Raw genomic sequence first — 26,936 nt, 5'->3', positions numbered from 1 at the left:
GATTATTGTGCTTATAATCATTTATATGTATTTAAAATTCTAAAAATTGATGTACTTTCGTATATTTATTTTGTTATTTATCATCAACTATAATGATTTTTATTATTATTTTATGATAGTTTATTTATTATTGTCTATAATGTAAATATAATTATTTAATAGAGTAAGAGCTTTGATAAAAATCTAATAACTTGTGGGGCATGAAGTAGTTTTAAATTTGGAGGGAAATTTAGGGAAAATATTAAATGCATTTAGAGTCGGTCTAAACCAAGAATCTTGAAAAATAAAGACTAACACCTAATTTAAATTAAAATAATATATATCAATTAAATTTGAAATTAATAATTTAATCTAATGATAAATTTATTATAATTATAATATAATTTTATAAATATTATTTATAAATTATTTTAAAATATTATTTATAATATAAATATTTATATTTTTTCTATTTTTTAATTTTATAAAATTATAATATATTTGTCTCACTAGATTTGCCCTTTATTGATTTTTTTTAAATTTAAAGTTCTTAAACTTTGATCATGATTATTTTAAATATTTAAAATAATATATTCTATAAAATATATATTTAAAAACTATTTAATTGAAAGTTTTTAAAATATTTTTTTTAATATTTTTATTACTAATAAAATTTAAATAATAATAAATCATTTAAAAATTAATAAAGGATAATTTAAATGGAATGAAGGATGAATTATATATTTATATCATATATACTATATGTATATAATTTTTATAACATTAATATAAGGCATAGGATTCGTTACAGCTGGTGTGGTGCACCCTATGCAGGTACACTTTAAATTGAAATATGTTCTAAAAATGAGTGTGATATCAGTCGGTGAATGTTTTTTCTTTCTAATAAGGTACGTAAATAATCATATTAAAATAATATAATTTCGATTAATTAGTTTTTATGGTTCATTCTTATATAACTTGTTGTTAAGGTATCTAAGTGCTTAAAATATTTATTATTATTATTTTTATAGGTTTAAAATTTGAACATCGGATATATCCCGAATATCATAAAACACATGCATTTCAAATTTATTTAATAGTCATAATATCCCTAATCTGCTAATACTAACACACCTCAACCACAGACTTTTAAAGTAGAAAAACACAAAACACAGAGGAATAAGAAATGACGACAGATCAACTGAGTACCGAATTCGCTTTTTTAGTTCTTCTTCAAGCTTTGAAGAAGCTTTTTCATCATATCATCGCACCTCCCACCAGCCTCTGTTGTTTTCTTAGCCACTTCTTTCATTCTTTTAGCGTTAGTTCTCACTGTTTGATTCTCCATCACCTCCTTTATTTTGTTCCCAATCTCCTCTCCTTTCACCAAATGGTTATTCATTCCCCATCCCCAGTTCTTCATGCAAACCCCCCACCCAGCTGCCTCCATAACCTCCCCAGCGATCATGTGGTCCCCACCATGCGGCCATCCCAGGATTGGGATCCCATGGCAAGATGTTTCCACCACCGAGTTCCATCCACAATGGCTTAGGAACAAACCTACTGCTTTGTGACTCAGTACCTGCCATTGATCCACCCACTCTTTCACAACGAACGCTTCGTTCTTCTTCACTTTGTTCATCACTTGGTGTTCTATAATCTCATCTAGGTCGTCTCCTTTTTCTTCTTTGTCAACAACTTTAGTCCTTACAACCCACAAAAAACTTATATTCGCTTAGTATTAGTCCACTGCCTAGCTCCCTTATTTGCTCTTTAGACATCGCTGACTTACTGCCGAAGCTGACGAAAACCACTGAGCTTTCCTTCTGATTGTCCAGCCACTTCATGAATGGTGAAGACGATGACGAAGATCCCCCCTCGAATGGCAATGGCAGAAACGGTCCAAGGGGGAAAGCTGGCGGCAAGCCGTCTGTTAATTCTGCAGCAGCAAGCATCTCAAAGCATTCCTTTTCGAGCCCTTCGAATGAATTGATCAGAACGCCATCGAAACGCTTGATGCTCTTGCTGGCGTTTGAGAAATTCTTTGCGAAGTAGCTGTTCGGGTCCAAAAGCGGCGGAGGAATCGATGTCTTCGGGATCGATGAAGGGATAGAAGGAAAAGAAGAGACCAGGGAAAACATTCGAGCCGACGAAATGGAGAGAATATAGTTAGGTAGATGGAGATTTTCAGTGATTTCGATCACAGACGACAGTAATGTTATATCGGTGACGACGAAGGAGAGTGGAGGAGACGATGAAGAGAGGATAGGAGAAAACAAGTGAGCAGAGTGGCAAATGGTTGCCCATTGGAGTGCAAAAGGGTCAGTGGTATTAACAGTGGTGGGATCGATGGGGATGACAGTGATCTTCTTGTGGATAACCTGAGGAAATGCAGAGAGAAAATTGGAGATAAGCTGAGATTCAGCCGAAGAAACAATAGGGTGAGAAGTGATTAAAGAGACAGAACATCGGTGGCGGATAAGAGATGCGGCAAGTCTGAGCATTGGTTGAAGATGACCCATTCCGGAGCTTGGGAGCAAAGCAACATGAAGAGACATTATTATATTACTAAAAGCCTTAGGTTGAAGACCTGTGTTTGTGATGCTGTGGAGTTTGGTTGATTGGGGCAGGAGTACTTATAGATTCAACATTTGGTCATTTCAAATTTGGTAACGTCTAGGATCAAGTAGGTGGAATAATAATAGCTCTTGGGGCATCAAGTAGGTGGAATAATAATAGCTCGTGGGGCATCAGGTAGGTTTGAACTTTATGCTACACATAAATTACTAGGGACATAGAGTCAATATATCGAGGAGATTTTTTTTTATAGAAAAATAAGGTTTGCCCAAAAGAAATACTTTGAAAATGCTCATGGGGAAAGCTTATCCGTCCATTGGATTAAAGAGCATTAAATGATGTATTAGGGAGATTTAAATTAAGGTTTCTTAAAAAAAGTTTAGTGCCTAATCATTAAATTTATTTAAGATTTTTTTGTAACTTTAATCACATTAAAGTAATTTGCTCTAACATTTACATCTATCATTCCTGTCATCACTCCATTAAAGAATTAACAATGAAATAGTATAATTGAATATAATATAAAATTTAATGTTATATTTCTGTCAAAAAAATTAATGATATAACTAAAATAATTAATAGTTAAATAATACTCCTTTCCTCCTACTCAAACTCAAACTGTTCTTTATTTTTTATCAACTTTTTAAATTTTGATTTATTATTATTTAAAATTTATTATTGATAAAAATATAAAAAAATATTTTAAAAACTTTTGATCAAGTAATTTTTAAAATATTTATTTTATAAAAATTAATAAAAAATAAAGGCTTAAATGTACTATTGTCCTCTAAACTATATTGTTTATATTGAGTTGCCTTCTAAAAATATTTTTCGAGACGTTTTGACCTATGAATTTTAAATCGTTATCTCATTTGTCTCTACCCATTAACTCCGTTTAAAAATACGAAGGTAAATTACATATTTAGTCATTCAACTATTCATGTAGTTCTATTTTGATTAGCCAAATATTTTTTCCCTCAAAATCATCACTAAATTACATATTTTTTTTGTCCCCGCCTCCGCTTCCAGATACTGCAATATTTCATCTCTTTGACTTATGAAAAAAATAGTTTATAGACCAAAATAGAATCATAAGAATAGTTGAATAATTAAATATATAATTTATTTTTGTGTTTTTTAAAGAAATTAACGAATTTGGACAACTGAAATAACGATTTAAATTTCAAGAGACAAAATGTCTTAAAAATATTTTAAGGATAATTCGATAGTCTAATTTAGAGATTAGTGGTGCATTTAAACCGAAGATAAATTTAGTGAGATAGTAGTTTATAAATGATGTGATTAACGAATTTGTTCTTTTATAGGTGTCACGCCCCCAGAACTTCGACGCCTCACACCGTCGGAATATCAGAGTCAAGGTCTGACGGGTCGTGCGGCCTTAGACGCTTTAGACGCTCCTCGGTCTTATCGGCGACTAAGTAAGCCTTACCCAAGCTAAGTGAGTGTGCAAACTCACAAAGGTTGGAACCAAGCCCTCAAGGCTTCGGATTGCGGAAGCTTTAGAATGCCGACAAGGTCGGACTATCGTGTGGAAGTGCTAACACGAAGGTAGCTACTCCTGGCCACCGAGATAGGCAACAAGAACAAAGAACTAAGAACTCAGAAAGAATAGAGCAAATGCCTCAGAGCTTTATTACTCTCTCACAAAGAGAAGAATGGAATTGGGTGATTACAAATGAGGAGGAGAGCTCTCTATTTATAGGGGAGCTCCCTCTCAATCGATGGCTAAGATCATTTTACATGAAGGGCTAGGATTGATTCCCACCTAACCCAATCCCTTAAATCAAGGAAATCCCACCTAACATTATCCTTCTAGAATCCTCCAAGGAATGGGCCAGATCTGATGGTTCTAGGCAAGCCCAATAGTCTGTATAATTCTCTTACAGATATCTGCTCGCATGTCTCGGTTCGAATCCACGAGCCTCGACAACACTGCCCCCATCTCCCTCGTCGCTCCTCTCGGACGCCTCGGAATAGATCCTTCACGGACTTGTTAAGCATTCTCCAAGAATTGGCTAAGTCTGGTGGTCACGGTAAGTCCGATTCTCCATATTGAACCTCTTGGTCGGACGCTTACACCAATGTCTCGGACCCAAGTTTCTAGCCCGTGACATTCTCCCCCACCGAACCTAGCGACGCCCTCGTCGCTGCACTCGACGATCCTGGGCAACACCATCTTGGAAACTCTTTAGTGCCTTGGCTTGTCGCGGTTCTCCCATACGAACTGCTTGCCTTGGCTTTTGCCTCATGTAACTTCCCGATCTTTCACGCCATAGTTCACATCAACTTGGTTGCCTTTCAACGCCTCTGCTTGCTCACGTCCTCCCATAAGGACTCGGCCTCCCATAATGGCTGTTCTTGCTTCGGCTCTTGCCGCCAAGTGATGAAATGGGCTAACACGCCCAAAAGTGCATCTCTTCCATAGGAACTCTTTCCTACGAGTCTTGATTTGCCTTGGTTTGGACCTCCCTGTCCCTTGCGGCAAAGTCTTGGATCCCATCCAAACTTTGTTCCTTCCGCGTTAAGAGTTAGGTCTTGCCCGACCTACACTCACTTAAAATTGCAAATCAAGCTCACAAGAACACAAGAATAATGTTGAGATGTACCTTCCCCTCTGATTTAGTTGGCATTTACTCAAATTTTTGCGTCAGCCCTTCTTGCTCAATGAAGTCTGACACTCCCCGCATTGAACCCTTGTCATTGGAGTTCTTTGCGCCATCCTGCATCGGCACTTTCTCGCGGTAAAGTACGATGCCCCTCCTTGCTTCATCCCTTCTAACATGAAGGTTGGAGCTCGCTTCCCACCTTTGAAATGGGTGGTGTCTCCATGGTTGCCTTGTCCCTCAACGTCTTAGCCTCCTTCGACTCTTGTCTACGAGTCTTTGAAGGATTGTTCCTCTCTTGAACATCCTCGGTAAGCCCTTGTCTCGACTCCTTGGACATGGACAACTCGGTCTTCCCTTGGCCTCTACTTGCTTTGGCAGAAATGAACCGTATTGAGCCAATCCTCAGTGCCCCTTCGATCCTTGGTGTGTCCTCTTCTCCGGACAACTCGATCCTGGGCTCATCCATCACCTTGGATGACTCGGCTCCCCTCGGGTAATCTCGCAATACTGTTGGCACCTCAAGTTTGTGCCCCTTCGCTTGCTTGACTCTTACCCTCGGCTTAGCGTCTGTGTCACTTGAACTAGTGCACACATCATCACCAGATCCACCGTCTGGTTCATCATTTTTGAGTGGACTTTCCCTACCACTCGAGGAACAACATTCCTCATCCTTCGACTTGCCTTCATTGCGGGATCGCTTGCCGCTACCTTCGGCTCTCGGCTTTGGTTTGGAAGTCTTGTTCTTCTTGACTCCAAACTCTTTGATGGACTCCGCGGTTGTCAAGGCTTCAGATAGCTCCTTGACTTCCCTTCGCTCCAACGCCCTCTTTGCCCACGGCTTTAATCCGAACATGAAGGTGAAGAATCCCTCTTCTTCAGTCAAACTTGGGACTTTGAGCATGAGTCTTCTGAATCGGCTCACATACTCCTTGAGTGTCCCTTTATGCCTAAGGCGCCTCAGCTTGGACCACGCCTCCATCCTGGCATATTGTGAGCGAACCTGCTCACTTTGAACCCTCGGCTTGACGGCTTTATTGCTTGCTATCGCACCGGGTCTTTCCTTGTGCTCGACTGCTTTGACACCCGCAGTCTCGTCACGTCTCGATCCTGGGCGAACTACTTGACAGCTTGTAGTCGCTCCACACTTGCCCCTTGATTCGGCTACTTTGGAACATGTAGCCTCGTCAAGTATTGCCCCTGACTTGATTGCTCGATCATTCGCAATCGCATCTGGCTTCCTTTTCAGCTTGACCGCCTCATCATCGACAGCCTTGCCTCGTTTTGATCTTTGCTTGGCCGCATTGATCCCATCAATCGGACCAAGTCTTTCCCTTGACTTGGCAGCTTGAACTCTTCTGCCTCTGCCAATGTTTGCTACTCCTCCTTCTCCCATCCTCTCCATGATGGTTGTAAGGCGACGTTTCTCGGGACATCCTCTAATCAAGTGAGGACCATCACAGAAGTAGCACTTGAGCTTTTCCTTGCTCGCATTCTTCTTTTCCCCGGACTTGGCATTGCCATTCTTACCCGATGGCTTTCCTTGGCCGCGAACAGTCGATGGCTCAACTTGGCCACTCGAAGAGCTTTCTATACCATCTCCCCGCTGCACCATTTCCCGGTCTCCCCCATTGTTGCCACTATCCCTGGGCATGGGCCTGGACGACACATTGCTACTTGGCTTGACATCAGCAAGCTCGGTTAGCGTTCCGGCTACAGCTATGGCTCCCGAAAGTCTCTGGGGCATCACCTTGCTCTTCCCCGAGCATCGCCCCTGGTCTAAGTCCTTCCAAGAAGGTCTTGAGCGCACCCCATTCACTCATTGCTTCCTTGCATATGAGTAGCTCCCTCTTGAGCTCATCCACCTCACTTCTCAAAGCCGCTACCTCGGCTTCTTGGGCATTTCTCCCTCGAACCATCTCCAACTCGTCAAGAACTCGTTGCGTCTCGACCTTGAATCTGCCCTCCATGGACTCTAATCGATCAAGGCGGGACTCCACAACACCCTGGGTCTGCTTGGCCTCATCCTCGGGCTTGTTCAAGTCTACCGACCCTTTGTTCCCACGAAGTTGAGAAATGCTCTAGATTAATGAGCTTCTCGGTATGGTCAGCAATAACTTCCATCCAGTAAGCCCACTTCTCATTCAACGAGAGTTCTTCTTGTTCCTCATGAAGACTCTCCTCGTCTTCATGAGAGAACGTGTCTCGCTCGGACATGCCTTCGGCGTCACCCTTGAGCCTCTCTACCTCGAAAACCGGCTCCCCTTGGTGTGCTATAGTTGCCTCAAACATTCCTTGCGATCTCGTCACGGCATCCTCATGCTTGGACACCGACGATGCTCTTGAGTCCAACGGACTCTCTTCCCGTTTCCCACCATGGCACTCCTTGCCTTTGCGTGCAGAAACTCCTCTTTTCTTGTGCCCCATTCAATTATCAATTTAGATTGAACGAAGAGTAAGTAAATAGAACTTACCCGGTTTCGCACCTTCCACCAAACACAGTTGAAACGATCGTTGTTTGCCCACAACGACTCGCTCTGATACCACTTGTCACGCCCCCAGAACTTCGACGCCTCACACCGTCGGAATATCAGAGTCAAGGTCTGACGGGTCGTGCGGCCTTAGACGCTTTAGACGCTCCTCGGTCTTATCGGCGACTAAGTAAGCCTTACCCAAGCTAAGTGAGTGTGCAAACTCACAAAGGTTGGAACCAAGCCCTCAAGGCTTCGGATTGCGGAAGCTTTAGAATGCCGACAAGGTCGGACTATCGTGTGGAAGTGCTAACACGAAGGTAGCTACTCCTGGCCACCGAGATAGGCAACAAGAACAAAGAACTAAGAACTCAGAAAGAATAGAGCAAATGCCTCAGAGCTTTATTACTCTCTCACAAAGAGAGAAGAATGGAATTGGGTGATTACAAATGAGGAGGAGAGCTCTCTATTTATAGGGGAGCTCCCTCTCAATCGATGGCTAAGATCATTTTACATGAAGGGCTAGGATTGATTCCCACCTAACCCAATCCCTTAAATCAAGGAAATCCCACCTAACATTATCCTTCTAGAATCCTCCAAGGAATGGGCCAGATCTGATGGTTCTAGGCAAGCCCAATAGTCTGTATAATTCTCTTACAGATATCTGCTCGCATGTCTCGGTTCGAATCCACGAGCCTCGACAACACTGCCCCCATCTCCCTCGTCGCTCCTCTCGGACGCCTCGGAATAGATCCTTCACGAACTTGTTAAGCATTCTCCAAGAATTGGCTAAGTCTGGTGGTCACGGTAAGTCCGATTCTCCATATTGAACCTCTTGGTCGGACACTTACACCAATGTCTCGGACCCAAGTTTCTAGCCCGTGACATAGGGATGTGACTAGGAACGGGACCTTCTCCAAATCCAATTAATGAGCTTCATTGTCACGTTTGTAACGTTTTCAAATAATAGTTTAAAAATAAAACTAAATATAATAATTAAAATAGAAAATAACCTCAGTGACTAAAAAATCTCATATAATATACGATTTTAATCAATTTTTTTTGGATTTACCAAAATGACCAACAAAATCGCAATGCGATCGCTAATTCGCAACGCGATCTCCATTATCGCAAATCAGTTTCTAGATTCGCAACGCGATTATGACTATCGCAATGCGATTTTCCAATTTCGCGTTGCGATTTTCCCAATTCGTAATGCGAATAAGTAAATCGCAATGCGAATTTGGAAAATCGCAATGCGAATTTGGAAAATCGCAACGCGATACTGACTATCGCAACGCGATAATACAAAATCGCAACGCGATACTGACTTTCGCAACGCGATACTTAATTTCGCAACGCGATACTGACTTTCGCAACGAGATAATACATAATCGCAATGCGATTTTCAAAGCGCCATTAGTATCGCAAAGCGTATTTTATTTTCAAATTCCAAACACGAATATTAATATATTGGAACACTGAACCGTCCACAGTATATCCCGTAATCGCAACTCATAACCTAAAACCTAAAATCACAACTCAGTCCCATCTCCATCTCTCACTCTCTCACCCATCTCCGACGAAATCCGTCCCCATCTCCGGTGAAATCCGTCTATCTCCATCTCTCAGAGCCACCCTCACAATCAGAAATGGAAAATCAACCAAATCAACCACTGAGGGTTAGTTTTTTTAATTATTTTCTTTTTGAAATTTTTACATTATTATTAGGTTTTTCATATTGAAATTGATGATAAGTTTACTGGTAATTTCAATAATAGATTAACCATTTCACTTAGATTGCTTATTAAATCAACCGAGAATCACAACGCGAAATGAAAATCGCAACGACAAAATCGCAATGCGATTTTATTCTCTCGTTGCGATAGTCAAATTCGCGTTGCGATTGTCATTTTCATGTTGCGATTTTCATTTTCAGAAACTATTCTTCTTCTGTAAATTGAAACTTGAATGAATTGCATTACTTCAACCAAAAAAATAAGACAAATAAGAAATTCACAGTGTTGCAAATTTAAGTTTGAAGAATAAACTACTACTTTTTATGTTTATTATTGTTTTTGGTATATCTTCACAGTGTAGTTTTTGGTATATCTAACTTAGTATGTTTATTGTTTTTGTAGAACTTTTATTCGGCTCAATTGACCTTAAGAAATAAAGTCAGCCTGGCCAAAACAATTGCGTCGAAGCTTTCACCTGCACAAAGAAAAATGTTTGAGGATACTTGCTTCGGGCCATGGCTGAAAGTACAACATCCCGGTGGAGATGCGATGTTGACACACCTGTTTCTTCAAACCATGACTAGAGATCTACCAGATACTATACAACGTCGTGATGAAGAGATATAGTTTGATTTTCCACCAGCGTATACGTGTTTTGGGCGGGAGGAGTTTTGTTTAATCACCGGTCTACGCTTCGGACACGATGATGTAGGTCGGTACACTAGACACATTACCCGCCCATCATGGTTATCCCGGATTTTTCCTGAGCTGGAGAGGCCGAATCTACACGTGGAAGACCTGACGAGATTATTGAATAAGAAAGATGGTTTTACTCGGATGCATGACGTCGATGTTGTCCGAGTATGCCTTCTAATACTTTTACATGCCGGCTTTTTAGGCAGAGAGGCCAGACAACCTATTCCGAATGATCTAATCAAATTGGTAGAAGACCTAAATGTGTGGAACCTGTTTCCGTGGGGCTCGTATTTATGGAAAGCTACATGGAATAAGTTATCGTCTGCCTTGGATGATCGAAAAAGTTTGCATGGCGATGGTTCCAAATACACTTTGACAGGCTTATTTGGGCCTTTAAGGTAAGAATTTTTATATAATGTTTCCAAAATTATAAGTATTATTTAACAATTACTAATGTTTGTTATTATATTGTTTGTAGATTTGGATATTTGAGGCCTTTCCCGCCATGAAGACATATGCAATAAAAACTTCAAATGATATTCCCAGGGCTATTTCCTGGAAGAGGAAACAGACCTTGTAATGGGAAGATTTACTACGGTATACGACAATAAATAATGTAAGTTAACATAAATACTACCATATGTTTATAAACAAGTTATTACTAATACACGTTTAACTTTGTTTGAGCTTTTATATTGTTAGGAGGCCAACACTCCATTACAGAGGCTGACACCCACGGAAGCTGAGCTTGCCACTGATTAGTGGCAAGCTAGTAAGTGTTTTTTTGATGGCACGGATGATGAGCAGCCTCCACTTCGGGAGCCATCACCTCACCCAGAGCCATCACCTGATCGACCCGACTATACACCTCCACAACGACAACCATCACCTATTCTGTCACATCATCGAGCCTCTTCTCCACCATCACCGCAAGATAGGCTACCGGCAAAGTTGCCACGACGTTTATCTCCCTGTTCTCCACCTCCACCTCCACGGGATGAGTTAGGGGAGTTACGTGTTGAGGTCAATGCCTTGCGTGAGGAGGTCGGTACTTTACGCAAATACGATGGTGCATGGCGTGTTGAGGTGTCTACTTTACGCGGTGAGGTAGCCGCTCTACGTGAGATGGTAGCATCGTTGCAGAATGAGGTTCATACTCTACGCAACGAGGTAAGTTTAAGATTTTTCATATTTAACTTGATGATAATTTACTCGTAATTTCACTTAGATTAACCATTTCACTTAGATTGCTTAATAAATTCATTCGGTTGCTGCCAATACTGCTAAACTGTTTTTGTTAGTATTTTTTTTTGGTTTTATTTTTGTCTTTTGGTTGAAGTAATGCAATCCATTCAAGTTTCAATTTGCAGAAGAAGAATAGTTTACTTTCGCAACACGAAAATGACTATCGCAATGCGATAATGGCTATCGCAATGCGAAATAAAAATTGCAATGACAAAATCGCAATGCGAAATGAAAATCGCAACGACAAAATCGCAACGCGAAATGAAAATTGCAATGCGATTTGTGTTTCACGTTGCGATTTTGTCGTTGCGATTTTCATTTCACATTGCGATTTTGTCGTTGCGATTTTCATTTCGCATTGCGATAGCCATTTCCGCGTTGCGATAGCCATTTCCGCGTTGCGATAGTCATTTTCGCATTGCGAAAGTAAGTTTCGTGTTGCGAAAGTAAACTATTCTTCTTCTGGAATGTTTATATATGTTTTCCTTTTAAATGTTTATATAAATGCTTACTTCTGGAATGTTATCTGATGCATTTTGTGAATTATGATAGAATAATGACTTGGGTGAATACAATGCAAGTTTGAAACATATTTGTCTTTGTTTAATATCATGTCTGTTTATTTACTGATTTATGTATTAATTTTTTTAAGCGGCCCGATAAGGTGGATGCTTTACATCGGATTTTCCTTGCACGACAAAGTTCACGCATCAGACGGCGTGCACGTGCTATTACGTCTCCGTTCACCCCAATGGTGCGAAGACTCCGCAAGAAGAAGCCCGACTCACCTGTCATCCCTCAAGAGTCCCCTCCAATTGTTCAAGAGGCCCCTATCATCCCTCAAGAGTCCCCCCCACCGTTCAAGAGGCCACTGTCATCGTTGAAGAGGTCACTCCTACCATTCCAGAGCCCGATTCACATGGGGTAATATATCGAATTATTGAGAAACCCCCACCGTTACCGGACATGATGGATGAGAGTTGGCTCTCGTATGAGTTACCGGCTAGTACCCTTTCGGTATCTGAAGTGGAGAGGAGACAACTACCGGAAACAATTCTGGATAATACCCTTTGGGCTAAGACCGCAGTTGATTTTTATTTACATGAGCGGAGCCAAGGGTGTTACACTGACATAAGCAAACTCAACGATGAGATGTATTTGTTGCTTAATCGGTTTTGGTGGGGTGTGTTATTAGGGGTTGAAGACAGTGGCTATTTCGATGGAGAGGTAAGTCTTATATTTGTCTTATATATGATTTTGATTAATTTTTTTTAAAAAATTAATGTAATTCACTAATATATGTCTTTTTTGTAAAACAACATATCGATGCGTGGGTGTCACGTCTTCTAATAATAAGGAAGCTTAGGAAAAATAAAAAAAATCGCGATATACAATAATGTCGGCGGCTTTTCACGCAGTTCACTTGTAGAATCAACGAGATGAATCATTTTCGTTGGGCAATGGACAAGCTAAACTTTATCCTGCATGGTGGGAGGTCGATAAGGTTAGTGTTTATTTTTTAAATTTTTTAAAGGTGTTCATAAATAAGTGCGCAAATAAATGAATTATTACTTATGATTGTAGGTGTTTATCCCTATTTTGGAACGTCGTCATTGACTTCTCGTCCAACTTCAGCTCTCATCCCTGAAGATAATAGTATATGACAGCATGATAAATTACATATCACTGTCTGATTTGAGAGATATTATCAAGGGATGGAGCTCTCATTTGGCTAAATTCTTGGATGGGATTAATTATTGGACTCATTCTGGACACAAGAAGCCAAAGAAGTTCAATGTCACAGTTGTCAGAGACGAGACCACGCCACAACAATCATCGGGAGCCAGAGGGGATTGTGGTCCTCTCGTATGCATGTGCTTGGCGCGTTTGACGACGGGAAGCACAGAGTTTCTACCTCCCACCGATAGAGATAGAGCTGCAGTATGCTTATGGTTTCAGCATTATATGGCTAGAGCGATATATTCGAGACGCTGCCTACCTGCATCCGCGTTATGAAAGTATCCATTGTTAATTGGTAAGTCAAATGCAAGTTTTGTTAACATATATACTCATTTTGGTTTGAAAATGTTTGGTTAAGTACCTAGAATTCAATAATTTGCTGTTTGTAGGTTTTAGATGTGTAGGAAGTCTTGTTTGAGCAAATGTTTGGTTTCTGCAGGTTAATCCTTAAGTGAGCTGCGTGAAATGGATGTACGGGTGCAAAAGTTGATTCATTGATTCAATAATTGATGAGGAAATAAGAATTATTATTATTTTTTGATTGTTTAATTGATTTGTAAAAAATGATTTGTAAATGTTGATTTGTTTAATTGATGTGTACATAATTCTTATTTGTGCTTGTTTAATTGATTGAAATGTAATAGTTGATTTGTTGATTTTCAATCTGCATTATGTTGAAGGCAAAACAGACTATCGCAACACGAAACTGACTATCGCAACGAGAGAATCGCAATGCGAAATGAAAATCGCAATGCGAAATGGCTATCGCAACGAGAAAATCGCAATGCGATTTTCATTTTGCATTGCCATTTTCGCGTTGCGATAGTCATTTTCGCGTTGCGATTTCCCCGTTGCGATAGTCAAATGAATGTCTAATAAGTGATAACAACTGAACATATCATAGCAATGTTCAAACTCAAGTTACTAATGCATGCCTAACTGAAAATGTTAAAAGTGCACACATAAAATACACATAATACAACGTTTGCATTTAAAAATCACCTAAGTTAACAGTCCCAAAAGGTGAAGCCGGTTGTGATTGAGATTTTGAAGATGATTGCGATTTTCAGAATCTCGTTGCGAAAGTCAGAATCGCGTTGCGAAAGTCAGTATCGCGTTGCGAAAATCAGTATCGCGTTGCGATTTTGTATTATCGCATTGCGATAGTCAGTATCGCATTACGATTTTCCAAATTCGCATTGCGATTTACTTATTCGCATTGCGAATTGGGAAAATCGCAACGTGATACTTACTTTCGCAACGCGATACTGACTTTTGCAACGCGATTCTGACTTTCGCAACGAGATTCTGACTATCGCAACGAGATAATACAGAATCGCAATGCGATTTTCAAAGTTCGCAACACAAATTTTTTGTGTATATATCTACGCAGCAGCAACAACTCATAACCTAAATCCCTAAATCACAACTCATTCCATCTCCATCTATCACTCTCTCCGGCGACATCCGTTCCTATATCCTTTCATACATCCTTCCTCATCCGGCAACATGTCTTAGTTTCGCAGCTCGTTTGTTTAGTAAATTAATTTACAACCATGAAATCATCTAATGTTGATCATGTTTGGATAGATTTGTGTTTTGGAGGGTCATGGGAGAATGTTCATGGTGTTTTACATATATGCCTTTACCCTATAATCTTCAACTAAAACTGTCATTAAAAAAGTTAACTTATGAAACTCTAATGTTACGTGTTTCAAAGAAATTGAATTTAGAGCCCCTAAGTGGATTTAGGCTATCTTATCAGAGAAATGGTAAAGTTTTTTGTTAACCGACAATGAAGATGTTAACGATTCATTGCTTACATTAGTGTTTCAAGTGATGATGTTACATTGTATGTTGTTGAACCTAGAAGTAGTATTGTTGGGTCAGTAGCGGGTAGTAATCAACTAAGTTTTTCTCAAAACCCACAACCTTTCTCTAATCCAAATCCTAATCAACTTTCAGCACTAAATTCCGGTTTTCGTATTGACCAATTAGACGATGATGAGCCAACATAAAAAATTGTGAGTACTAGTCAGTATTCAAAATTTGATCTTGGTCAATACCCGGACTTTGATATTGGTCAATACTCAGATTTTGATGATGTTTCAGAAGAAGAAACAGACCCTGCGTGTAATGATTTTGATATTGGTCAATACCCGAATTTTGATGAAAAACCGTTGCCGAGGAAGATGTTGTTGATGATAATGAGGAGGAAGTTACGACTGTGAATGAACATGTTGAACATCCATTCTGTAATTCATATAATCCTGAAGAAAAAGAAGAAGAAAAGTCCCCGAAGAAAAAAAAATGCCACGGGAGTATAACTGGAATATGCCAGAATTACTTCAGATACCGGAAGAAGAGTTGGTAAAGAAAGCAGTTCATTGTTACACAAAAGTTATTCGTATCAAGAAAGATGATTGTTTTGATACAAAGGAAGACTTGAAGATAGCTTTGTATACGAAATGTTTGGAAGATGGCTATCAACTAAAAGTTAACAAATCAAGCAAAGATCGTTTCGAAACAAGGTGTATGATTGACAAAAACTGTACGTGGCGTATGATTGCAAAGAGGATAAAAGATTGCGAAATGTTTTAAGTTAGGACTTTTATTGATAAACATACATGTTCAAGAACCCAAGTTTTTCCTCACCATAGACAGGCAAACAAAAAGGTGTTGGGTGGTTTTCTGGCTGAGTTAATGTTTTTGAATGGCAGGGTATATCGTGGACATGAAATTATGATTGACATGAATGCTCGGTTCAAGATTAGTATATCATATTCTCAAGCTTGGAGAGCCAAATGTTATGCCTTGGAATTGTTGAGGGGGTCGCCAGAAGCATCGTTTGCCCAACTGCCGGCTTATTGTCACAATTTAAAGCTAAAAAATCCTGGGTCGGTAACTCATATCAAAACAGATACAGATGGACGCTTTGAGTTGCTGTTTATCGCCATTGGTGCTGCGGTTAGTAAATCAATATAATTCTGTTGACTTATTTTTGTTAGTTACATGCATTTCACATTTAAATGATTATATTTCTTGTGTATATTATTTTGTAGATTCGTTCGTTTATTACTTGCATGCCCAGTTATTATAGTTGACGGAGCACATTTGAAAGGTCGATACCTTGGAGTAAACTTATTAGTAGTAGCCATGGATGCTAATAATAGATATTGTCAATAGCTTACGGGGTTGGCAAATCTGAAACCTCTGATTCATGGACATGGTTTATGGGGCATCTTAGGGATTGCATAGGTCCTATTAGCAATCTGACAATCATATCCGATAGGGCAAACTCAATTGACAACGCTGTTAGAAGGTGTTTCCCATATGCTTTTCATGGACTTTGTGGTGTTCATTTGTATAGAAATCTAAAATCAAGGTCTGCTGGTATAAAAAAGCACAAATGGACATACTGGAAGGCTGTAAAAGCTTATCGGGAAGTGGATTTCAATAAGCATATAAATTGTTTAAGACGTGTTTTGCCTCAGTGTGCTCAAACACTAGAAGATGTCGGGTTTGAAAGATGGTCAAGAGTACATCAACTTGGAGCAAGATATGGTTTCATGACGTCTAATAGTGCAGAATCAATCAACGCTCTAAGTCGTCATTCCCAGAAATTACCCATTACTATGTTAATGGAGTTTTTTCGAGCCTCTATTCAACAGTGGTACTACAAGAAAAGAAACCATACAGGTATTATTTCTTTGAATTCGTAACTTATCATATATTTTACTAAGTATTATTTATTTAAATTTACAGGAACATTGGAACATCATGTTACACCATGGACTGAAAAAAAGATAACGAAACGTGTTGTGAAGTCAACGTCATAGAGAGTTGAACCATGTTCAAACACTTTGTTTGAAGTACTGGATAATAACTTAAATGAGCTTGTCGATCTAAATGCAAGGACGTGTAGTTGTATGAAATGGAAAACATCTGGTTATCCGTGTGGCCATGTTATAAAAGTTGCTCTTCATCTAAACCAAGATGATTCAAGCACATACGCTATGGATTGCTACACTACAAAGTATATCGATAGACTTATGCCGAGATTGTCTACCCTATTCCACATCCTTCTGAGTGGGACATACCAGATGACTTACAAACAGTTTTGCCACCAGCCATGGACAGAAGGCTACCTGGCCGACCAAAACGTCACGATCGTATACCGTCTAAGGGTGAAGAGAATAAGAGATCGACATGTAGTCGATGCAAGGAAAGTGGTCATACAAGGTTGACATGTGGATCACCAGTGCCATCACAATCATCTTTTCCTCTACCAAAATATGGATCCTCATCAAAATCCAAAGCTCATATGGTGTCAAGAAAAAGGCAATCAAAATCGCAATCATCTTTAAAATCCCAATCACAACTGGCTTCACCTTTTTGGACTGTTTTACAAAAAAAGACATATATTAGTAACTTACATAAATTTAAAAAAAATAATCAAATTAAAATATAAGAAAAATATAAGACTTACCCCTCCATCGAAATAGCCATTATCTTCGACCCCTAATAATACGCCCCACCAAGACCGATCAAACAACAAATAGATATCATCGTTGAGCTTGCATATGTCAGTGAAACACCCCTGGCTCCGCTCATGTAGATAAAAATCAACTGCGGTCTTAGCCCAAAGGGTGTTATCCAGAATTGTGTCCGGTAGTTGTTTCCTCTCCACTTCAGATACCGGTATGGTACTGGCCAGTAACTCATACGAGAGCCAACTTGAATCCATCATGTCCGGCACGTCAGAGGGTTTCTCAAGAATCCTACATATGACGCCATGTGAATCGGGCTCTTGAATGGTGGGAGGGACCTCTTCAACGATGACAGTGGCCTCTTGAACGGTGGGAGGGGACTCTCGAGGAATGATAGGGGCCTATTCAACGATAGGAGTGGACTCTTGAGGGATGACAGGCGAGTTGAGCTTCTTCTTGCGGTGTCTTCGCACTATTGGGGTGTACGGAGACTTAATAGCACGTGCACGCCATCTGATGCGTGAACTCTGTCGTGCAAGAAAAACCCGACGTAAAGCATCCACCTTATCGGTCCTCTAAATAATTAAATACAAATATCAGTAAATAAACAGACATGATATTTAAACAGTGAAAACAAAGACAAATATATTTCAAACTTTCAACCAAAAGACAAAACAAAGACAAATAATAACTTCACAGTGTTAAAGAATACACAGTTTAGCAGAATTGGCAGCAACCGAATAAATTTACTTCAACCAAAAGACAAAACAAAAAGACAAATACTAACTTCAAAGTGTTAATAAACAGTTTAGCAGTATTGGCAGCAACCGAATAAATTTACTAAGCAATCTAAGTGAAATGGTTAATTTAAGTGAAATTACGAGTAAATTTATAAATATGGAAAATCTTAAACTTACCTCGTTGCGTAGAGTATGAACCTCATTCTGCAACGATACTACCATCTCACGTAGAGTGGCAACCTCACCACGTAAAGTAGACACCTCCACACGCCATGCACCATCGTTATCGCGTAAAGTACCGATCTCCTCACACAAGGCATTGACCTCATCACGCAACTCCCTTGACTCATCCCGTGGAGGTGGAGGTGGAGAACAGGGAGATAGAAGTCGTGGCATCTTTGTCGGTCGCCTATCATGAGGTGATGGTGGAGAAGAGGCTCGATGATGTGACGGGATAGGTGATGGCTCTCGTTGTAGAGTGTATAGTCGGGTCGATCAGGTGATGGCTCTGGGTGAGGTGATGGCTCTCGAAGTGGAGGAAGTGGAGGATGCTCATCATTCGTGCCATCAAGAAAACGCTGACTAGCTTGCCACCAATCAGTGGCAAGCTCAGCCTCCGTGGGTTTCAGTCTCATTAATGGAATGTTGGCCTCCTAAAAATATAAAAACTCAAACAAAGTTAAACGTCTACTATTAATAACTTATTTATATGATAGTATTTGTGTTAACTTACATTATTTATTGTCGCATATGGTATTAAGTCTTCCCAATCCAACAGACATTTCCTCTTCCAGGAAATAGCCCTAGGAATATCATTTGAGGTTTTTAATGTATATGTTCGCATGCTGGGGAAAGCCTCGAATATCCAAATCTACAAACAATATAATAACAAACATTAGTAATTGTTAAATAATTAATTATAATTTTGAAAACATTATATAGAAATTCTTACCTTAAAGACCCAAACAAAGCCTGACAAAGTGTATTTCGACCCATCGTCCCGCAAACTTTTGCGGTCATCAAAGGTAGACGACAACTTAGTCCAGGTAGCTTTCCATATATACGAACCCCACGGAAACAGATTCCATGCATTTAGGTCCTCTACCAATAATATTAGCTCCTGAGGAATAGGTTGTCTGGCCTCTCTGCATAAAAAGTCGGCATACAAAAGTAGTAGAAGGTATACTCGGACAACATCGACGTCATTCATCCGAGTAAAACCATCTTTCTTATTAAACAATTTCTTCAGATCGTCGACGTGTAAGTTCGGCTTCTCTATTGACTCATCAGGAAAAACCCTGGATAACCATGATGGGCGGTGATATGACGAGTGTACCGGCCTACACCATCTTGTCCGAATCGTAGACCAGTGATTAAGCAGAACTCCTTCCGTCCAAAACAAGTATACGCCGGTGGAAAATGAAACCATATCTCTTCCTCACCACGTTGTATACTGTCGGGTAGATCGCTAGTCATGGTCTGAAGCCACAAATGGGTCAAATTAGCATCTCCACCCGGATGTTGTACTCTCAGCCATGGCCTGAAGCAGGTTTCCTCAAACAATTTTCTTTGTGCAGGTGAAAGCTTCGAAGCAATTGTAGTGGCTAGGCTAACTTTATTCCTTAATGTCAATGAAGCCGAAAAAAATTTCTACAAAACAATAAACATACCAAGTTAGATATACCAAAAACTACACTGTGAAGATATACCAAAAACAATAAACATAAATAGTAGTTTATTCTTGAAACTAAAATTTGCAACACTGTTTTATCTTTTGGTTGCAATGAAAATCGCAACGAGATGAAAATCGCAAGATCGCAGATCGCAACGCGAAATGACTATCGCAACGAGAGAATCGCAACGCGAAATGAAAATCGCAATGCGATTTTGGTTTCGCGTTGCGATTATCTCGTTGCAATTTTCATTTCGCGTTGCGATTCTCTCGTTGCGATAGTTATTTCTGCGTTGCGATTTTCATTCTCGAAACTATTCTTCTTCTGCATTACTTCAACCAAAAGAAAACAAAGACAAATACTAACTTCACAGGGTTAAATACTAAACAATTTAGCAGTATTGGCAGCAATCGAATGAATTTTATAAGAAATCTAAGTGAAATGGTTAATCTATTATTGAAATTACCAGTAAACTTATCATCAATTTCAATATGAAAAACCTAAAATAATGCAAAAATTTCAAAATAAAAATAATTAAAAAAACTAACGCTCGGAGGTTGATTTTCCATTTCTGAATGATTGTGAGGGATTTCTGATCGTGAATGGTTGTGAGGGATTTCGCCGGTGATGGGGACGGAAATCTTTGGAGATGGGGATGGATTTCGCCGTAGAGAGTGAGAGATGGAGATGGGACTGAGTGTTGTGATTTTAGGTTTGAGGTTATGAGTTGCGATTACTGTGGACGATTCAGTTTCTGATATATTAAGAAAAAATTCGTGTTTGGAATTTGAAAAAAAATACGCGTTAATACGAATGGCGCTATGTAAATCGCATTGCGATAGTAAGATTCACATTGCGATTTACGTATTCGCATTGCGATTTTCCTAATTCGCATTGCGATTTACTTAATCGCGTTGCGATTTACGTATTCGCATTGCGAATTATGAAAATCGCAACGCGAATACGTAAATCGCAATGCGAATTAGGAAAATCGCATTGCGATAGTCATAATCGCGTTGCGAATCTGGAAACTGATTTGCGATAATGGAGATCGCGTTGCGAATTAGCGATCGCATTGCGATTTTGTTGGTCATTTTGGCAAATCCGGAAAAAGTTGGTTAAAATCATATATTATATGGGATTTTTGGTCACTGAAGTTATTTTCTCTAATTAAAAACCCATTTTTTTATTTAAATAGAACAACTAATTTATTTAAAATTATATATTTATAATAAGTTTTAACGTAAAAATAGGTGTTCAAACTATATCTAAAGTTAACTTTAGGTATTTAAAGATTTTTTCGTTAAAAATATCTGCCTAAAGTTTACGACGTTATACTTTTAAGTGTCTAACGTTTCCGGCGTTATACTTTTAGGTGTTTAATGTTTCCGACGTTATACTTTTTAGGTATCTAACGTTTCAACTTACACTTTTAGGTGTCTAGACCATAATTGTTAAATTTGACCTTTATCTAACACTTATATATATATATATTTTAAAAATTTTATTTTTTAAAAATAAAAAATATTATTAAAAAAGTAATTTAAAAATAATAATTCTCCTCCTCTCATCGTCCCCCACCTCTCAAGTCCTATCCCCTACAATGCTCCTGCAAAGCCCACTTGAGCAAGAGCGCTTGCCCAAGAACATGAAAGAGATATGCGAAATCAACAAAGACAAAATACACCGCGATCGACAGATAATCCCGCATTGGATTTACCCAAAATTTATTATTTAATTTTAGAGTTATGAATTTAGGGGTTTTGGGATTTGAGATAACAATAAGGTGATGGTCGATCAGTGAGTAAGCAACAACAAGTGAGTGATTGTTTGACGATAGAGACAATGGCCAAAGATAATCGACGACGGTTGGAGATGAAATTTGAAATTAATGATTTTATGGTCTTTTATAATTTTTAAAAATTGTGTGCTTTTATAAATAATAATATTTTTAATATTTAAAAATAATAAAATTAAAAAAATTAACTTAACATGTGTTATTTAACCATTGAATTTAAATACATAATATAGTTTGGCAACAAGGCAGAAGCGTCCCAAATAAAATATTAAAGCAAATTGGCTAAATTTCTAATATTGTAACACTCAAATCACGACCAATAGGGGATTCATGTTTACAGGATTCACCATTTTTGCGCCTAACCGCTGCTGATGCATCATTACACTCTTCCTCTATCTAAAACAAGAAAATAATACAATAATTTTGAGATTAGGTTTAGGGATTTATAGATTTAAAGGAATTGGGTGATGGTAAAAAGGATGATCGATAATGGAAGTCCGATGACGGTTGAATGGTCGTTCAACAATAACAAAAGCCGTCGATAATGGGTGACGACAACCGGTAATGCAGATTAGAATGAGGGGTTTAAGAATTTCAGGCTTTTTTTGTAATTTCAAAAAAAATGAGTTTTTTTAAATTAATAATATTCTTAAGTTTTTTTCCTTGAAAAAAAAAACTCAAAAAAATATAAATGTGACATGTGTTAGTTAATGGAGTTTACTTAACGGTCGTTACAGCGTAGACATTTAAAAGTGTAACGTTGAAAACATTAGATTTCTGAACGAAAAAAATCTTTAAGCACCTAAAATTAATTATAGTTTGAGCACTTATTTTTGCATTAAGTCTTATTTTTTTATTTTATATTAAATATTTTACTCCTAATACCCAAATTATTTTATCATAACCTTCTAAATTCGTAATTTCTTAAATTATTTCCACCATAGCATTCTAAATTCTTAATTTCTTAAATTATTTATTTCAATTTTAAAATATTTTAAATTTGATTATATTTCTTTATTTTGTTTTTAATAAGATTTATCTTTTAATTATGTAATTTGAATTTTTAAATTTTATGGGTGAATTATGTATTATAGATTTTTAATTTTTAAAATTATATTTTTTTTCTAAGTGATTTGTTTTAAAAATAATATAATTTGAAGAAAAATAAATTAAAAAAAATATGAAGTATATCTTACCTAAAAATATGGATACTCGAGTTTTACGGGTACCCGACTTCCGGATATTCGGATTTAACGGGCCGGGACACGGACCGATGTTTTGATATCAGAAAGTCTCGGGTACTGAAAATACAGTCCTGACAGCCTCTCTCCTATACGTTCTAGTGATTTTATGTTCTCCGATACACTTTCTTGGAATAAACGGGTGATTCGTAGTGTGTTTACGGCGACTGATGTCGTTATGATTTTAAAGTGTTTGATAACACCGACGCCTTACTCTACTGGTGTTTTGTTTGTTCGACACGTTCTGGTTATCATTGGCTGATGAAGTCTGTTCAAACGGTAGTAGCGATGAAGGTTTGGAATGTCCCATTTGTTGGGAATCTTTCAACATTGTCCATGGTGCCACTTGCTATCCCTCCGCCTGGTTTACAGAGGGAACCTCAAGTTTCCTCGAAAGAATTTCTTCCTTTTATGGATGATTGAGAGCTTGAATGGTGATGGATAGGGCGGCCTATGGAGAATGCGATCAGGGGATTATCGATGTAATCTAATGGTTGGAAACCAAGCTAGCAATGGCGTCCTTAGGAGGGAGTTGTATGCTCATGGTTCTCAACTTATCGCACCTTTTTTCATATTGGCTACTATCTTTTAACTGTATGAGAATGAACAACGAGCCTTGTTTTTGGGTTTAGTTGTTGACTTCGTTTTGATGACGACTTCAGTTCAAATGAAAAGTGGGAACTGCCTCTTGGGCTCAAATCTATTTCTTCCGTCTTATTAACAATTTAAATGTTTCAACTCTCTACTTATTGTCTAATGACTTGTGATCTACTAGTATTTGATGAAAACATATAGGTGTTATCCTGCCTTACATTCAGCAGCAGATGCATGTCCTCGGAATGTCTCCCGTTGTTCTAATTATATTTGCCTTTTCATTGGCTTTAAGTTCATCATTTCTCTGGTTCTCCTCTGCCTGTGCTCTTGCTACATCCACAGCTTGTTTGATATGGTCCATTTCTTTTTTAAATTTGAGGCTCGTGCTCTCTTTCGCTCCAATCCTCTCTGATGCCCCAAGAAATAAGGAATTAGTTTCTAAGAAATAGTGAATTGAGAAAAAACCAAGTCTCACCTCTGCTCTGTCCAGCTTGTCCTTGGCTTTCTTCTTCCTTTTTCCCTCCCTGGCAATAATTATATTCGTCTTTTCATTCGCATCTGCCTCTGCTCTTTCTCCATCCACAGCTTGTTTGATATGGTCCATTTCATTTTGAAATTTTAGTAAGGCTCGTTCTCGTTTTCGCTCCATTCCTCTCTAATGCTCCAAGAAGTAAGCAATTAGTTTCTAAGAAATAGTTTGAATTAAGGAAACGAAAACAATCTCACCTCTGCTCTGTACAGCTTGGTCTTGGCTTTCTTCTTCTTCTTTTCCTCCCAGGCAAGTAAAGTGCTTTTCAACTTCATATACCTGCAATCTATCTGTTAGGAAGAGGAAGAAGATATGATACTATTTACTTTGTTGTTTCAATGTAGTTGAGTTGCTTTTTGGCTTTAATATAACGGGTACTAACTGGTTAGTACTATTCGATACCACTTAATAAGCAAGCAATGAATGACTCATTTACCGTTGTTTGATCTTGGCCATCTCATCCTTCTCCCAAGCCTCTGCTTTGGTCTGCTCTCTCTCTGGTTTAATGGCAGGATGATCGGGTTTTGGTGCTGTGCTTTCTGGTTTTACGGTGGAGACATCAGATTTTCGTGCTGTGCTTTCTGTTTGACCGGAAAGCATATCAGGTTTAGAGGAATTTTTCGGTTCTGTAATGCTGGTTCTGCGCAAGTGATCAGCAAAGGTAAGAGATTTTCTAAACGATGGAGCACGTTTAATCTCCTTGTCATCATTGCCATCATCATTGCCATCAGTTGTTGGCACCTTACTCTCGGCTGTTAAAAGTTTCAAAGTTTGGCAATCAACTTTGGAAAATATTTTTTCAAAGTTTGGTAAATATTTTTTTTAAAAAATATTTTTCAAAGTTTGATAAAATTTTGGTAGATGTTTGTTGAAAATAGGAATGAGTAAATTCACTTTAGTCATTGCACTTTAGGGTATTTTCAAAGATTAGTCTTTAAATTTCTACTATAAATACCCTTACCCATTTAGCTTCAAAATCATCCCAAAAACATTTTTTTCTTCCTATACTAGAGAGCTTTCTTGTGAGTAGTGAGTGTTTTGTAAACACCTGTAAATTTTCTCTCTTAGTAAAAGATCTGCAACAGCCCGGAGACGTAAGCACAATTGGCTGAACTCTGTTATCAATTTTTGGGTATTATTTTTCCGCTTTTATTTCGCATTCTCACTAATCTGGTTATAGGAAAATTACTTGTACTCGATTTATTTTCCTAACAACTGGTATCAGAGCTTTTGGTTGTGAATTTTGTTAAATTTTCTGCGAGGTCACTATTCATTACTATTCACGTGAATAGTAATTTGTGAATAGTAAAATTCGGTCGGCGATACGAGTTTGTCGACGGTGGTGTTCTAATACACGGTGATTCGCAAGAATTGTCAGAAACGATCCAAACGAAGCCAGATTCGAGTGGGAGCGATGGCTGCAGACGAATGGAATGTGAAAATTGAAAAGTTCGATAGTGCGGACTTTGGCTTTTGGAAGATGCAGATTGAAGATTTGTTGTACCAGAAAAATCTATATCAACCTCTCTCAGGAAAGCAACCAGAAGGCATGAAGGATGAAGATTGGGCTCTTCTCGACAGACAAGCCCTCGGAGTTATCCGACTGACGTTATCCCGTAATGTTGCTTTTAACATAGCAAAGGAAAAGACCACGGCGGGTCTTATGGCGGCTCTCTCCAGTATGTACGAGAAGCCATCGCCTCAAACAAAGTTCATTTGATGAGGCGATTATTCAATTTGCGGATGGCGGAAGGGGCATCAATGGCACAACACCTAAATGAACTCAACACAGTCACAACCCAGTTGAGTTCAGTGGAAATTGAGTTCGATGATGAAGTTCGAGCTTTAATTCTCTTATCATCTCTACCAGACAGTTGGAATGCTACTGTTACAGCAGTCAGCAGTTCGTCGGGAAACAACAAATTAAAATTCGATAATGTTCGGGATTTGGTATTGAGTGAAGAAATTCGACGAAGAGAATCGGGTGAAGCATCAACCTCCTCAGCCTTGCACACGGAGTCTAGAGGGAGAACTTCAGAAAGAAATTCAAATCGTGGCAGATCAAAATCCAGAATGGGCAAATCAAGAACAGGAAATAAAGATTTTACCTGTTATAATTGCGGCAAGAATGGTCACTTCAAAAGAGATTGCCGAGCACTGAAGAAAGATACCGGTGCACAGGAATCTGCCAACGTGACAGAGGAGACATGTGATGCCATGATTCTAAGCGTCAACAGTCCGATTGAATCATGGATCTTGGATTCAGGGGCATCTTTCCACTCCACCCCATACCAAGAAATCATGGAGAACTATGTCAGTGGTGATTTTGGGAAGGTTCATCTTGCTGATGATGAAACCTTAAAGATCGTCGAAAAAGGAGACATCCGACTAAAGTTGCCAAACCAGACCACCTGGAAGCTGACAGGAGTGAGACATATTCTGGCCTCAAAAGAAATCTGATTTCTGTTGGACAGCTTGATGGAGAAGGATATAGCACAACCTTTTCAGGCTGTGAATGGAAGATTACCAAAGGAGCACTCGTCATTGCTTGTGGTAAGAAGACTGGTACTCTCTATGTAACCTCAAATTTAGAGAATACCATTGCAGTAGCAGATGCTGATGGAAAATCAAACCTATGGCACCAAAGGCTTGGCCATATGAGCGAGAAAGGAATGAAGATACTTCTGTCAAAAGGGAAGCTGCCGGATCTAAAGAATGTAGATGTCGGACTATGCGAGGATTGCATCTTTGGCAAACAAAAGAAAGTCAGTTTTGCAAAGATTGGCAAGACACCCAAGGC

The 26,936-nt window shown here is 38.8% G+C and overlaps 1 pseudogene; it reads right to left on the bottom strand.

Moving 5' to 3' along the window:
* Positions 1-1,073: 1,073 nt before the first annotated feature.
* Positions 1,074-2,572, bottom strand: LOC120156419 (annotated as a pseudogene).
* Between the last annotated feature and the right edge of the window lie 24,364 nt (positions 2,573-26,936).

This window comes from Hibiscus syriacus, unplaced genomic scaffold (assembly GCF_006381635.1).
Source record: "Hibiscus syriacus cultivar Baekdansim isolate YM2019G1 unplaced genomic scaffold, ASM638163v2 tig00111220_pilon, whole genome shotgun sequence".
NCBI lineage: Eukaryota > Viridiplantae > Streptophyta > Magnoliopsida > Malvales > Malvaceae > Hibiscus > Hibiscus syriacus.
This window is presented reverse-complemented; position numbering and strand designations above follow the sequence as displayed.